Source organism: Caretta caretta, chromosome 2 (genome assembly GCF_965140235.1).
Source record: "Caretta caretta isolate rCarCar2 chromosome 2, rCarCar1.hap1, whole genome shotgun sequence".
Taxonomy (NCBI): domain Eukaryota; kingdom Metazoa; phylum Chordata; order Testudines; family Cheloniidae; genus Caretta; species Caretta caretta.
In genome coordinates, this window is record NC_134207.1 from 60036558 (window position 1) to 60051127 (window position 14570).

General features: G+C 39.6%; 1 protein-coding gene across 5 annotated transcripts in view; it reads right to left on the bottom strand.

The window, feature by feature from the left end:
- Nucleotides 1-4300, bottom strand: part of SULF1 (sulfatase 1) — a 175609-nt gene extending 171309 nt beyond the window's left edge. For 3 of the 5 annotated variants that reach the window (XM_048840903.2, XM_048840899.2, XM_048840901.2), the window contains exon 1: nucleotides 3975-4300. The gene's annotated coding sequence lies outside the window, so the exon portion shown is untranslated. Of the gene's footprint in view, nucleotides 1-2735; nucleotides 2834-3974 lie in introns of all 5 variants that reach the window. The other 2 variants (XM_048840902.2, XM_075125143.1) reach the window with 2 other exon arrangements.
- Between the last annotated feature and the right edge of the window lie 10270 nt (nucleotides 4301-14570).

A 14570-nucleotide genomic window follows, 5' to 3' on the forward strand; every position in this document is an offset into this window, starting at 1 on the left:
CTCTGATTTTGGGGAACTCCAGATATTGAGAGTAACTCCAGATATTTGTGTAAATAGGATCACTTGTCAAGGCCTTTTAGTTGTGAAGATAGATATTCTTAGTGTTATGAATCTTCAAGGATTACAGATGGTAAGTTGGGCACTTTCTCATAATACAAGAACCTGGGGAGACTCAAAAGAAAACTAATGAGGCATTTTTGAACATGAACACACTTCCACGAGATATTGAGGCAAACACCTTAGCAGAAAAGTCCACTACCTTTGTTCTTTTTGCTTCACCATAGAATTGTCACTGAATTCCCATTCCCTGTTAATTTTGCAGCTCTCAGGGCAGTCAGAGTGAAGTCCTCAACTGTTATCGCATCAATTTACCTCCCCTCTCAAATAAATCCCTAAATGCCATGGTTTTATACATTTTTAAAAAGCCAGGAAAATCATGAAATCCATGACTCTCATGACATCCATGACAAGGGTGAAACCTTGTATGGATAAAGATAAACCCTGTCCTTACATAACATTTAAAACTCGTCATACTCCTTGGACAGTACTATAAAATTGAATGCACTCTGTAATGTACAGAATACTAGATAATAATTCTCTGTAATAAAATGATCTAGTCAGAATAGAATTTGCAAATCATTCAAAAATCATTCTTTCCATAGCTGCCTAACTTCCTATGAGTGTGGGTTTATAATGTCTTCCACATTTGGAAATAATGTCCCAGCATCACAGCATTTTAAATAGTTTGATTTTATCAGTCCCTGCCTGGAGTGAGAACTGTGATTATAACTCTCACACCAATACTTGCCATAAATATCCCTTTCCTACTAACACTGTCCTATTTAGCCTGTTTTTGTTTTTTTTAAAGTATTTACACACCACTTGGAAAAATACCAACTTTTTAAAAAAATGTGAGTTTACACCAAGCATATTTAAGCTTCTCTCTCTAAAACTGAGTCACGCCAGTGAAAGCTCAAGGAAGGCATGCCAATATGAAACTTCAACTTCTGCTGCTTATGACTTGAACAAGCTCACCCACCTCGATTATAAAGTGCTAAAAAGAGGAAGCCCCTGACAATTAACAAGATGACACATAATTAAGACAACCCACAGCAAAACACATTCTGGCTAGAAAACAAAGTTCTTGGGCTCTGACTTTTGCTTGCAGCAGTGGGTTAAAAAAAAAAAGATACTTAGGGAAAACAACTACAAAGTCAGTCTGTATCTGACCCTGTCTTCACTGTGGAGGAACATGAAAAAAAAATCCTATTTCATTTAGGGTAAACCTCCCCATATCACAAGAACAATTGGTAATACAGACATGCCTGGGATGTTCAACATTCTACCAAGCAAACTAGTAGCAACAAAAAATGCAGTTTTCATGCAGCAATTTTTAGATCTTTTTTGTACCTCTGGAATTTCTGACCTTGTGTGTCTATCGGCAGATCTGTTGGGGGCACAGCAGTTGTATTGGTCCAGCTCTTTTTTCAGATTATTTTTATCTCACTATGAGGGACATCTTTGTGAGCTCTGAACACTTTTACAGCTGTTAGGATGCTAATGAGAACTTCATGTGTACCCAGCACAAGTGCTCTCAAGAAGAAAACAAATGTCAAACTGAGGTATGTGGAAGACGCCATAAATATGTCTTTGAATGTTTACCATCTGGAACAGTAGATTACATTTTGACAAGAAGCTGGACTACCCTGTGGGCATTGTCTTTTAAACAGCCCACTCATTAGAAGGGAAGGGAAAACATGATTTAATGTCCCCACTTTCTTCATAAGCTTTTCTGATGGTGTTGGGCAAACTATTTTTCCATAGTAAAATAATAAAAAAGATGGAAGTATATTTATCCAAACATTTTCTTAAAAGATTAGATCTGATGGCCCATCTGACAGAAATCCATGGAGAAGGCAGCCTTATAATTAGACTGTGACTGCAGAATGTGCAGTGCAATTCACATTCCTGAAACTGCTGCACCTTGTCTTTGTTAGCAAGCTAAGCCATATCTTCATGGACAGAAATTGTTTTAAGGAACTTCACATCAACCAAAACCAGGCAGAATAAAGTGAAGAAATCAAATTTAAAGTTAAAGTAGAGTATTCCTTGTATAGGAGGTCTTAACACAAGCCTAGTTTGGTATTTTTTTTTTTTAAACTGCAAAAGTTTCCACTGCTCATTAGAAAGATAAACTGGGCTGAGTGAAAAGTCAATATGCTCCAATTTCTTCACTCAACCCCAGTCAGGTTATGCAAAAAGAAAAGGAGTACTTGTGGCACCTTAGAGACTAACCAATTTATCTGAGCATAAGCTTTTGTGAGCTAAAGCTTATGCCCAAATAAATTGGTTAGTCTCTAAGGTGCCACAAGTACTCCTTTTCTTTTTGCGAATACAGACTAACACGGCTGTTACTCTGAAACCAGTCAGGTTATTCTGTCTTATTAGGATTTAGTTAATACTCTCTTTAAAATTGCTGTGAGGATACAGTTTTATTAAAGAATTTGTTTGAAAATACAAGCTGAGAACAATCTGTAAAGCGTCCAAACAGTCTGTTCGACTTTTTTTTTTTTTTTTTGGTTTGAGGCAAAAATATATGTGCAACTTGAAACATGGTTTTGTGGGCACCGTTACACAGTTGAGTGCCAAAATCACAAAGTACCAGCCATAAATCCCCTTGCTCAGTCTACTAAACGGATCTTATTTCAGAACAGATTGTATACAGAATATCTCACCTGTATATGGTGAGGACAGTGTTAGATTTCTTTCACAAGTGGGAGAAACCAATTATTCATGAGCACCACAGGTGTGAGAGAGTTACTGCATGGAAGATCTGTTGTAGTGGCAAAAGGAACACATCATTTTAGTTACTCCATAAGGGAAGACTTTTAAAAGGATTTATTTTAAAATAAGCCACTTCAGCCTTCAGTACCTGTCAAAAGAAAGACTAGAGGAATAAACTGGGAAGATTAATTCTAAAATATCCAGAATTCAATTTGTGATCACTTTTTTTGTTTTTTTATTTAATTTGGTGACTTTTTTTCTCCCCACATATCAGTGAAATTAATAGTCATTAAATGAAAGTGATAGTAAGTACTTACAGTGACTAATTTCTAATTAAATTTCTGCCTTTCCTCATGCCTAATGGTAAAAATCTCTTTACATTTAATTAACACTTCAGATAGCCTGTTTAGAATCTATAAATATAGCCAGCCTTTAATGATCCGTTATAGTGATACAGTACTACTTAGTTTTCAGTGACTTGTAAAACTTTCACAAACAGATCTGCAAATGAATTACATCCATCTGCTCTGCTGCAGCTGCAAGCGCAGTATTACATTGTATTCTTTCACTTCCTCCGTTTTCTGCTTCTTTCCTAACTTTAAATCCATGTGTAAGCCAAGCTAACTATACTCCAATCATCAGGAGCCCAGCCAGGTCTCTATAAAGGAGTCTTCAAACTTTACAGACATATCAAATGTACTTTCAAAACATTTTGGTTCGTTTCACAATGAGGCAGACAGTCCACGCTGCATAAAAGCAGTTAAGCATCTTGTCAGAATCTCAGAAAAACCATGCTAGGATTTCCCCCCCCCCCCCCAATAGTTTTCACTAATTCATTAATGTAAACATAGAAATGAAACTACTATGATAGCACTGACGATCTCTCACTTACTGAAGGTTTTTAGCACATGTGTGAGAGCGAGGGGGAGACATTAAGTAGTAGATACACTGCTCCAAACGAGATTTTCTAATCTACACCTTCAAAAGCGTGACCTTAACTGCATTAAGAGTGTTAGTTCTATGAAGACAGCCAAGCATCAAGCTATGGTCGCAGTTATCTGTCAGCCATACAATAGCTGCATTGATAAGGCAGCAGCAACTGGCTTTGACAAGTGTGCTGTGCTAGCATTCCGTTCAAAACCATGAAGGGGAAGGGGGTGGGGAGAGGCATTAAATGTCTTTTACTTTACCTGAACAAACTGCTTTTCTTTTAGCTGCTGAAAATGAATCCTCCCTCTTCTCCCAAAAGCTAAGTAGCTCTTCTTTTGCTTGCAACTCACACTTGCAGAAGACCACACAGCTCCAGCAAGGCAGCCTCCCTTCCCTAATCCCCACTCGAATGTGATGACACACACTAACCCCAACCATCTGTTGAAACACGTCCTCAAGCACTCAGCACAGCGGTGTGTCAAGACGGGCTGCCCAATCCAATCGCTGGGGCTGGGTGTCTCTTAAGGAGCTGGAGGCAGAGACAAGGACAGAAACTGTAGCTCTGAGAACTCTTAGCAAAGTAACCTGAGATTTTGGGAGAGAAAAGGGCGGCTATAAAGTAGAAGTGGGAGGTGCTGGTGGGAAGGTAGAGGGAGTGGATTGTTCTGGTGGCCAGTTGTGTTATTTCTCACAACTCCTTGTATTCCCAAGGGACCACTGGGACCCTCACAGTAGGATGCACAGAAGCAGGACAGCAACAGTTTTTATTGCAGGTCTATTGAGGGCAATCTCCTCTGAGAGACACTTTCCTAAAAAGAGATAAAAGATGCAGCTTGAGATCCTGATAAAGTGTTAATGTAGGAGTCGTTTGCACGGAAATGAGACATTTGCATGTTGAAATCCAAACTCCCACCTTCCCATGATTACACTGTGGCTGCCTCCAGCATTCCTGGGGAAAAGAAGGGAGAGGCAGCTAAAAAGCACAACGTTTTTATACAGCATAGAGGTCTGCACTGTTTACCACAAGTCTATGCTTCTCAATATTTAATGCTGATAGGTGGATTTCTTAAACAGCACATTTTCAAGGGCTAAAAGTTGGTTACTCCTATTATTTTCAAAATTGTCTTCTTGAACATGCAAGGTTTTTGTAACTATTAAAACTAACAGCAGTGTCTCTTCATTCTGTGATTAAAAGCACATTCCAAATAACTCATGGACTACTTTCCTTTAAAGTTTTATTTTCCAGATTCTGATCAAACCAGGACAGTGTCCATCCCACCCCACCCCCACTCTATTCTGGCTGACTCTCCCACCCTTCTCTCACACTCACTCTTTTAAATGGAGATGTCCTCAGAAATTTTAATTAAGATAATGTTGAAATAAGAAACGGTACAGAGTTCAAGCATAGAAGTTTCTGGTTGTCAGGGGATAAGGTACAGATTATCAAGGGGTGTAAAATTCGATTTAGGAGCTGGTGGAGTAAGGATTACATAATAATCTGCAATCTCCCTGACTGGGGGTAAAAGTTTAACCGGTCAGAGTACAGACATTGAGATATGGGGTAAGTTATCCATACAATGGCTACGTTCAGTAGGCGGAGTATAGTGAGTGGATACGATGGTGGGGATGGGTCTACCCTCATTTGGTGGGATTTAATGTTTAGTGGGTTTATGGTTCCAGTTCATACGGTCCGATGGGGAAAGCCTCTCAGTCTCTTTCCCACAGTAGGTGCACAATGTCGTACCGGCTCATTCCTCCTGGTACTGTCTGTGGCCGGTGATGTGCTCGATGTAGATGTCCCTGGACCATCGGATGGTGTCCGAGACCATGAGGCGCCGCATTTCCCTTACATGTAAGCATTCTATAACCAGTACATGCAAGTTCTCAGGCATCGGGATTTGGGATAGCTGGGTTCTATTCCTGGCTCTGCCTATGTGACCTTGTGCCAATTTCTGTGCCTCAGTTTCCTATCTATAAAATAGGGATAGTGATACTTCTCTACTTAAGGGATGCCTTAAGGATAAATTCATTAATTTATGTGAGAAACTCAGATACTACTGATAAGTGCCCCATAAAAGCCTATACAACAAATAGATGCTTCCTTCCTTGTTCACTGAAATACGATGGTGAGAGAGAAACAAAACAAAAAACCACCCAAGGATCTTCTACTTTGTTACCAAGTGCCTGACTTGCCGTTTGCATTAAATCTACATTTTACATTATGACAGATGTTGCATTTCTTTGAACTGGGAAAGGAAAAGCTAAAAGGAGAAGTGTTGTTCTGGCATTAAAAGTTATTCCAAAAAGTGCTAAAATCCAATGTGTAGAAAGGTTTGCAACTGTAAACAGTTTTAAAGCACTCTGCACAGCCATCTAAAAGAGAATATCTTTAAAGCCCAGAAAGGTTGATTTGCTTGTTCTTTAATACCTTGGGCATATTGTTGGAAGCTATTTTAGAATCAGTAGTGGGGGGGGAAATGAAATATTTTATAAAACATGAGTTATAATTTGTGCTCAGTTAGTAGTTGCCACAATTCACCTGTAGAAAGAAAAGAAAAAGAAAAGAAAAGAAGCACTAGAGAGTACAGATTGCATTTGTTCAAGTTCTTCCCAGAAGTGATTATATGGTGTCTGTTTCAGCCTATTAAATTGAAACTGCCTTCACAGATGTTCGGTATTCACTAAAACACTACTCCTTAATCTGCTAAATCCAGAAAAACAAGCAGCAGAACAATATTTTCAACAATGCTAAGTGGCAAGGCAGGGATGAAACTACTGTCCCCTTGGGTATCATAAGATTTTAAACAGTGACAATTATTGCTTCAAGGCAGGTTTTTGGTTATTTTATCCTACCAGACTGAGGTCTGGAAAGAGTCTGAACAACTTTGTAGATTCAGAAAACCCTGGAGGCATTATTAAACTAGTTTGTGTTCTCTTTTAACTAACAAAAGTAAGAACCTAAGAAACTGCAAAAGTGTTGAATAATAATTTTACAGTATTGTATTAGTAATGCAAAATGTATTAAAAATACAGAACAGTCAGATGTGGAACATCAAAGACACAAAAAACAATTTATTATATATCATATATATAGATTCTGAATCTTTGCATAAATCATTGATCATCTGAGGACTCGCTCTGTTCTATGTCTGCCATATGAGAAGCAACTAAATGTTAATATTTGAAGCTAGCTTTAGTTAAAATTGTTATATTTCGTTCTAGCAATATGAAAAGCAATTATGTACAATACAAACATTTTGATATAATGCTTATGTACCTATGTAGACATACCCATTATATGTGTGTACATATACATATGGTAGGTATCTTACACACATACTTGGACCTAATTCTGTTATCATTTCTTTATATCAGTCTAAATCAGGTGTACATCCACTGATGTCAGTGATGTTACAACAGGGTAAAAGTGGTATGAGATCATAAAGAGGACTCACAATTGTGTATTTTACACACATGAACACACAACAGTCTTCAAAGAGCTTTTTCTCTTAAAAAAAACTTGAATTACAAACTTTCACCTCCAAAAACAAATTTAGTTACAACCTTTAAGCATTATGCATGATCATGTTTTCAAATAAAAAACTGTTGCTGATTTTGTATGATTTTGTAGGATAACGTAACTGCTTCTCCTGTGACTCTTCTAGTTTGCAGTAGAAGTGACTGTTTATATCAACTATACTTTTCCATTATTTCCCCTGTACCCCAACTACCATCTGCAAAGAGTTTAGGTTTTAAAAGTGAAATTAAAGCTGCACTGAAAGAACTGTACCTGAAATATTGTTAAAATAATGCATCAGAAAACACATTCTCAGGTTGACTCTCAAAACAGTGAACTCCTTGCAGGGTCAGACTGACCCCACTCAGATAAGACTTGTAACAAATTGAATAATGCACTGTTGTAAGTAACTCAAGACAGTCCTAATATGCAAGATTAATTGTAGGTAACTGTGATATTGAAAAATAGTCACTCCTGTTTTATTCCCACAGTTAACATTTCTCTTCACTTATTAGCTCCAAATAGTTTCCATGGTAACAAACTAGCCCTTGTAAGTCAGTGCAATGAGCTTCACTCATCTTTGTCTAGACTCATCCCCTCCACAGATGGCATTGGCAGTTCAGTTTTGTATATGCATGTACACACACACAAGTTAAATGTAATTTATGGTAAGCTTAAAGTTTTAAACTCTCAAAAGTAACAAAATGCAACCTTCATGGTTCTTACAGAGAGCTTAATTCAACCATACTACACATATGCATGAGACCCACTCTTGCCTTCACTGTATCCCTATAACTGTTGTTGTAGTCAATTAGACTTCTACATACATATATGAGGGTAGAACTGGTTCCCCTGTTTATTAAATTACAGCTAAAACACCACGGATAGATAATCCAGGTATTACTTGGGTCAAATTCTGGCTTCAGACTTGTACACACACTCCTGTTGAAATCCATAGGAGATGCATGCATGTATCCAAGAGTAGTGTGTGCCCATTCGGTAAGTCTTGGTCTCCATGTGTCCTGTGGGAGAGTTAAAGTTCCTAAAAACTTCAGCCAAGATTTTAAAAAGATTTTAAAAGCTTAGGTACCTGAAGTTGGGCTCCTAAGTCAAAGTAGCCTGAATTTCACAAGCATGGAGCACACAGTAGCTCCTACTGAAGTCAATAGGAACTGCAGGTGCTCAGTACCTTTGAATAATCAGGCCACTTTTACTTTAATCCATATTTAGGCACCAAAGAGACCAGTTTTGAAAATTCTGGCACACACACACATTTTGTACGAGGGATGTGTATGTGTGTGTACATCTCCCTCGCCCCCCCCCCCCCCCGCCCTCCCACATACAAAATAAATATTTTGAAAGAATGCTATTAAGGATAGATAGTCAAGTATTCAGTTTAGGAATTGCCAGAATTAAAATTACTTCTCAGTACAAAGGATGGCTGGTATTAACATAGTTGATTTTTTTACTGTAGTTTCCTAGGATTTATGTTATGTTTTGGTTTCTTCTTCAAAAATAGAAAAAGAAAGGAAAATAATAAAAAATAACTAGTTATATTAAGTGCAACTGTAATCGTCTTCAGGGTTGAAATGTAAGAAATAGAACATGGGTAGATGGAAAAGTGGGCAGAGTGCAGGTGAGGTGGTCAAAAGTTCATAATAAGGTCAATTTATCACAGGGCTCTGCAATTTATCAAAAGATTGCCACCACTACCACCCCGACACAGGAGAAGGTCAAAGGAGAACTGCAGTGGTTGTCAATCCCAAATTTGTGTTGTTTCACTTGCATCATCTGCACTTTTTCTTAGTTATTGCTTTCCCCTCTAGTAACTGATTGCTTAGTAATTTATTTTCAAATAAGCCAATACTATACAAAAAACTAATTAAGCAAGAGTGCCTCTCACATAAAGCTGTTCACTTTAACTAAGACATCCATTAAAGAAAACCTGCCAAACAACCAACCAAAAATCACTTATTTGTCATGTCATCCTTAAGAAACAGAAAAAGCTAGCAAGACTTTTTCCCAGACTAGGGACTACCATGAAGATTTAATGTACTTGAGAAACTGTGGTTCTTTTCCCCACTGCTGTCAGTTGGCCAAGAATCCCAACCCCAGCCCAGTAAACAAGTGATCAGTCAGAGTCTGAGGAGAGCTCACTCCGCCAGACACTTAACAGGGCAGAAACAAATGGAGGAAGGAAAATCAACAGTCTTAAAGCAGTCAGCATAAGGTAAGTGATTCCATGGTCCCTAGTATAGAAAGTGCTTAGGGGAGAGGACATGTGAGGTCTACAATGCTTTAAACTGTGAGAACTCAGTGAGCTACAGGCTCTCATAATTTGTATTGACTTCACATTTTTGGACCCAGCTCAATTTCATTACAGCAAAATTTTGAGGTAAACCATCCAAAACTTATAGCAAAATTGAAAATATGCCAGCAACTTAGAAGACAAAATGGCTGGTTGGCTTTTAGTGTGAAATATTAGCAAACTGGGGACAAATAATCATCTTTAAGTCTCTCCATCTTACATAGTTCTCATCACTCTTACTCTCCCTCCCACGTCCAAACCTTGTAATAGTACACACACCAAAAAAAAAAAAAAAGTGAAGGGCAAGAATGATTGATAAGTTAAACTCACCAGACTCTGTAAAAACTTTCATTATGAAGGTTCAGCCTGGCCATTTCCCCATGAGACTGCCTCTAATATTACATATAATCAAGGTACTACTTGCCTAAGAAAACAATAAGATCACCAATGTTGCTCTGGACAGAGCGTGGGAATACAGACAGTTTCACTTACAGATTCGTTTTTTCCCTAGAAGTTCAAGGAAGTAACAGTTGTCCTTTTATTTTTACAGTGACAATTGATCACCAACATCCCATAACACTTCAAGAAAGTATTAGTTAACCCCTTTGCAATCTCCTCTAGAGCCAGATTGTGAGAGGCCCTTGCAAGGGTGTATGGGAGCAGAGGCAGCACAGAAAGACTTCACCCTCCACACTGCACAAACCTCTGTTTTTAGGCTTTTGGGGAAGCACAGGGACTGCTCACTGCTACTCCTGCTCCCATTTCCACCCATGAACTACCTGAAAAGGGGGCACATGTATCATAGGGAGTATTATCTGCACACCTCCAATGTGGAAGGAGCAGAACCAGGACAGAAAGTGCCTGCCTGAGCCAAAATTTCCCTGGTGCTCTCTCTGGGGCAATGGGCACCACCTCCTATACAGGGAGATGACAAAAATGCCAAGATCCAGCCCCAAATGTGCAAGTATAGACAGGGCCCTCTGTACTTGCAATTCTTAGGCTAAAGGCCCTTTGTTGCTAGTCCCCATACAAATAGGAACCAAGTCACATGGCAAATTCAGGAAGCAAACAGTAACAGGATGGAAATGTGAATTGCCCAATGTACTTTAAATGGCCAACTGAAATGGAGATGGTCAGACATTTTTGAGGAAACGTTTTTAGTTGAAAAATGCTGATTCCTCAAAACTGAAACGCTTTGCAGAAACACATTAGCTTCTATGGGAAGGTTTCTCAGGTCCAGGATGGAATTTCTGGTCAGAAAGTGAGGAAAAACCTACCTCTCCAAAACAGCCTGCTCTGCCTGATTCAGATCAGAGACTTGAATCCAGTTTTTCTATTACCTAGCTGCCTACCCTAACCACCAGGCTATAGAGTGACTCTCTCTTGCTCACAATATACTTCTTTATACAAAGGCAAACAGCTTCAATAGCAGTGATTGAGAGAGAAGCACTCGCATTAATTATTGACCACTAGATAGGCCACTCACCTGGGATGTGGGAGAGTACAGGTACCTGCTCTGCCTGAGGTAGAAGCTCTGGGGTGGGTGGGTCGTAGTCTCTCTCTCTCCTTTCCTCATGAAAATTTTTGAAAGGTCTGTTTTTGGTTCTTATACAGAATAAAACCAAATGTTGAAACCTCAAAATATTTCTCAAAATAGAACTCTTGTTTTCTGGCCAGCCATACTCTGAGACCTAAAGATGACAATGTAAATGTATCTGATTAGCTGTTTGTTTCTGGTATAAAGAGATAATACACTTCTCCCATAAACCCAAAATATTTACTATGCTTTCTTAGGCATCTATAGCTCTGTATTTCTTGACTCCATTGCCAAAACCTCCAGTTTACTTCCTGCAGACACCCACAACTCACTTCTGTGTTGTCACTACAAAAATCTGCAAGAACAGAAAAACTGAAAATGTAGGGAGAGCGTAAAAATAATATCAGCATAAATAAGGCAGGGACTCCAGAGCTGTCTGGATTATTTGATAACTAGTCAATAAAGCCTCCATTTTAAAATTGAAATTAAGCTCCCAGAGAATTTCCTGACTGCTGAACTAGAGTATCCCAGAAAAATAATAATTGCCAGGCTGGATAAGATCAGAGGTCCATGCAGTCCAGTATTCTTCCTCCAACAGTGGCCAGTATCACGTTCTTCAGAAGAAGGTGGAAAAAACCCTGCACTAGGCAGTTGTGTAATAATCTGCCCAAAAAGAACATTTCTTTCTAACCTCCCTCAGTGAGAGGTTGGTTTAGACTCTGAAACATGTTTTCTGATCTTGTCTAAAAAAATCCTTATTATTGTAACTCTAGCTATGCTTGTTACCCATCTAACTGTTCAATCTAGTCTTGAATCCCGTTAAACTATTTGCTTTGATATTGTATCAGTGAGTTCCATGAACTAATTGAATCATAGAATCATAGAATATCAGGGTTGGAAGGGATCTCAGGAGGTCATCTAGTCCAACCCCCTGCTCAAAGCAGGACCGATCCCCAATTAAATCATCCCAGCCAGGGCTTTGTCAAGCCTGACCTTAAAAACTTCTAAGGAAGGAGATTCTACCACCTCCCTAGGTAACGCATTCCAGTGTTTCACCACCCTCCTAGTGAAAAAGTTTTTCCTAATATCCAACCTAAATCTCCCCCACTGCAACTTGAGACCATTACTCCTTGTTCTGTCATCTGCTACCAAAGAGAACAGTCTAGAGCCATCCTCTTTGGAACCCCCTTTCAAGTAGTTGAAAGCAACTATCACATCCCCCCTCATTCTTCTCTTCCGTAGACTAAACATCCCCAGTTCCCTCAGCCGCTCCTCATAACTCATGTGTTCCAGTCCCCTAATCATTTTTGTTGCCCTCCGCTGTACTCTTTCCAATTTTTCCACAGTTCCAATTTTTCCATAATTGCATATTATGTGGAAAAGTATTTCTTTTTATGAATTTGAAATTTTCTGCCAGTCATTTTAACTGAATGTCCTCTTTTCCTTGTCTTATGAGAAAGGGTGAAGAGAAGTGCCAGGTCTACTTTCGCTATACCACTCAGTATTCTGTGTATTTTTATCATGTCCTCATTTATTTGCCACCTCTTTCCAGTAAACTTCATATATTATATACAAAGTTGAACTGATATCCTTATCCTGGATAGCTTCTTGCTGAGCAGCATTAAGTCACTTTGCACCAGGGGCTGGCTGCAGCCAGAGTCCAACAGACTTTGAGGTTTTCCTGTTAACCCAAATGGGAAATGTAAACTTGGGGTGTTCACTGGATACCTGCCGGAAGGCGGCATGATTACACTGCATTTTGGGACAGTCCCAAGGTATGAGTGGAAAGCTCCAGCCACTGCCTGGAAGTAACTTTTGCAACAAATATCATCCTGCTCTGACCAGCTAGTTGTCAATGTCCAGAGGCCTTTCTGGAGAATGCTCAGGGAGACCTTCCTTCTCTTCTCCCCTTCAACTCTTCCTGTTCTGTGAAAGCAAAATCCATTATAGTGGCTGTAACTGGCCTGTGGTAGTCTATTTCCTGGCTCTTCTTGAGTCTAGCCTAATCCAGACCCTCCTTTCATGACACATTCAGGTCTATGCAACCATTATTTACTATTAACACCAACCTAATGACAGAGTGTTTCACACCTGGGAGAGAATTTTAAAGGGACTGCAGTGAGAAGTTGTATTACTTGGTTTATAGTTCCATTTTGGGAATAGGTCAGAGGGAGCAAGGGATAGTCCATGTGGTTTGCAGATCACTCTTCCTTTCCTCTTCCACCCCACCCCCCCGATTATACCTGCAATTGGGAGAAGGATGGAGCCAGACAACAGTCTGGTGTTTTGGGGATAGTGCAAAAGGTATAACTTCCTACCATGCCACTTCTGATTTTTGCCTGGCTGGTTTGTCCTTGTTTCAGGGCTGCTCATAGAGCTCAATGCTGACAATGACAATTTGCTTTTGCAGCAACTTTCAAGGTTTTGGAATGTCTTTTGGTTCCACATTGGAACAAAACCAAAACCTTTTGAACATTTTCACAGCAATGGAATTGTGTCCAACGGTCCATTTTTGAATGGAGAGCCTCAGGCTTTCGATTCAGGAAGAAGTGTGGAAATGTTAGTGAATGAATCCCACTGGTTAGGGCACTGGCCTGGAATGTGGGAGACCCAGATTCAAGCCCCTGCTCTGCTTGATTCAAAGAAGAGTTCTTCCATTCCTGATCACTCCTACTCAAGCGTGGAGCTGATCAGGGGACTTGAACCTACGTCCCTGGCCAGTTCCCCAGTCAGCAGGCCATAGCATGAAACTGTCTCTTTCTCCCTCCCTCACCCCAATCCTGTTTCAATGAAACAGCATATTTCAATTAATATGGAAATGTTCCAACCAGCTATAGCTGTGCACACTGCACAGTTTACTCCAGCTCTAGACCAGCTTTGTGATTAATGGGGATCCAAGTTCTCTCTCACACATACTTAAGGCAATTCAGACCATGAGATGCTCCCCTGGTCCCACTACAAAATGGCAATAAAGAAGTAACGCATTATTGTCCTCCTCCTGGAGTTGGAGATAGGATGTGCTTGTGAGATGCAGGCTTTCCATGGACAAAGGATCACCAAAATATAGGTACCTTTAATGGGCACTTGCTTTGTTGTTACTTAAGGTCAACCATGCATATGAACATTTCTGTAACTCCCACTTGGGGTAGAGTTTTTGGGGCTGACAGAAGCTGATAGACCAAGAATCAGGATTAGTGTCTCTGGAGAGCAGTTCATACTTGTTTTTATGAGAGCTTCAAGTAGCGTGACCTTTTGCTTAAATAAGATAGCCTGATACAGAAATATCATGAATGGACTTCCGATGCTTGTGCTGCTCATAAAGCCAAGTATATATTGTGCTAGGGAGAGCTCTGAAATTTTCTTTCTTTGCGGCATTAAGAAAAGTAACACAGTGCCACTATTTCACAGTAGCATTCTTGCCAGATAAATGCATGTGAAGGTTCTCTGAGAAGCAGCTGCAAGCAGACATCCACTGAGATCATGGCCTTGCCAAG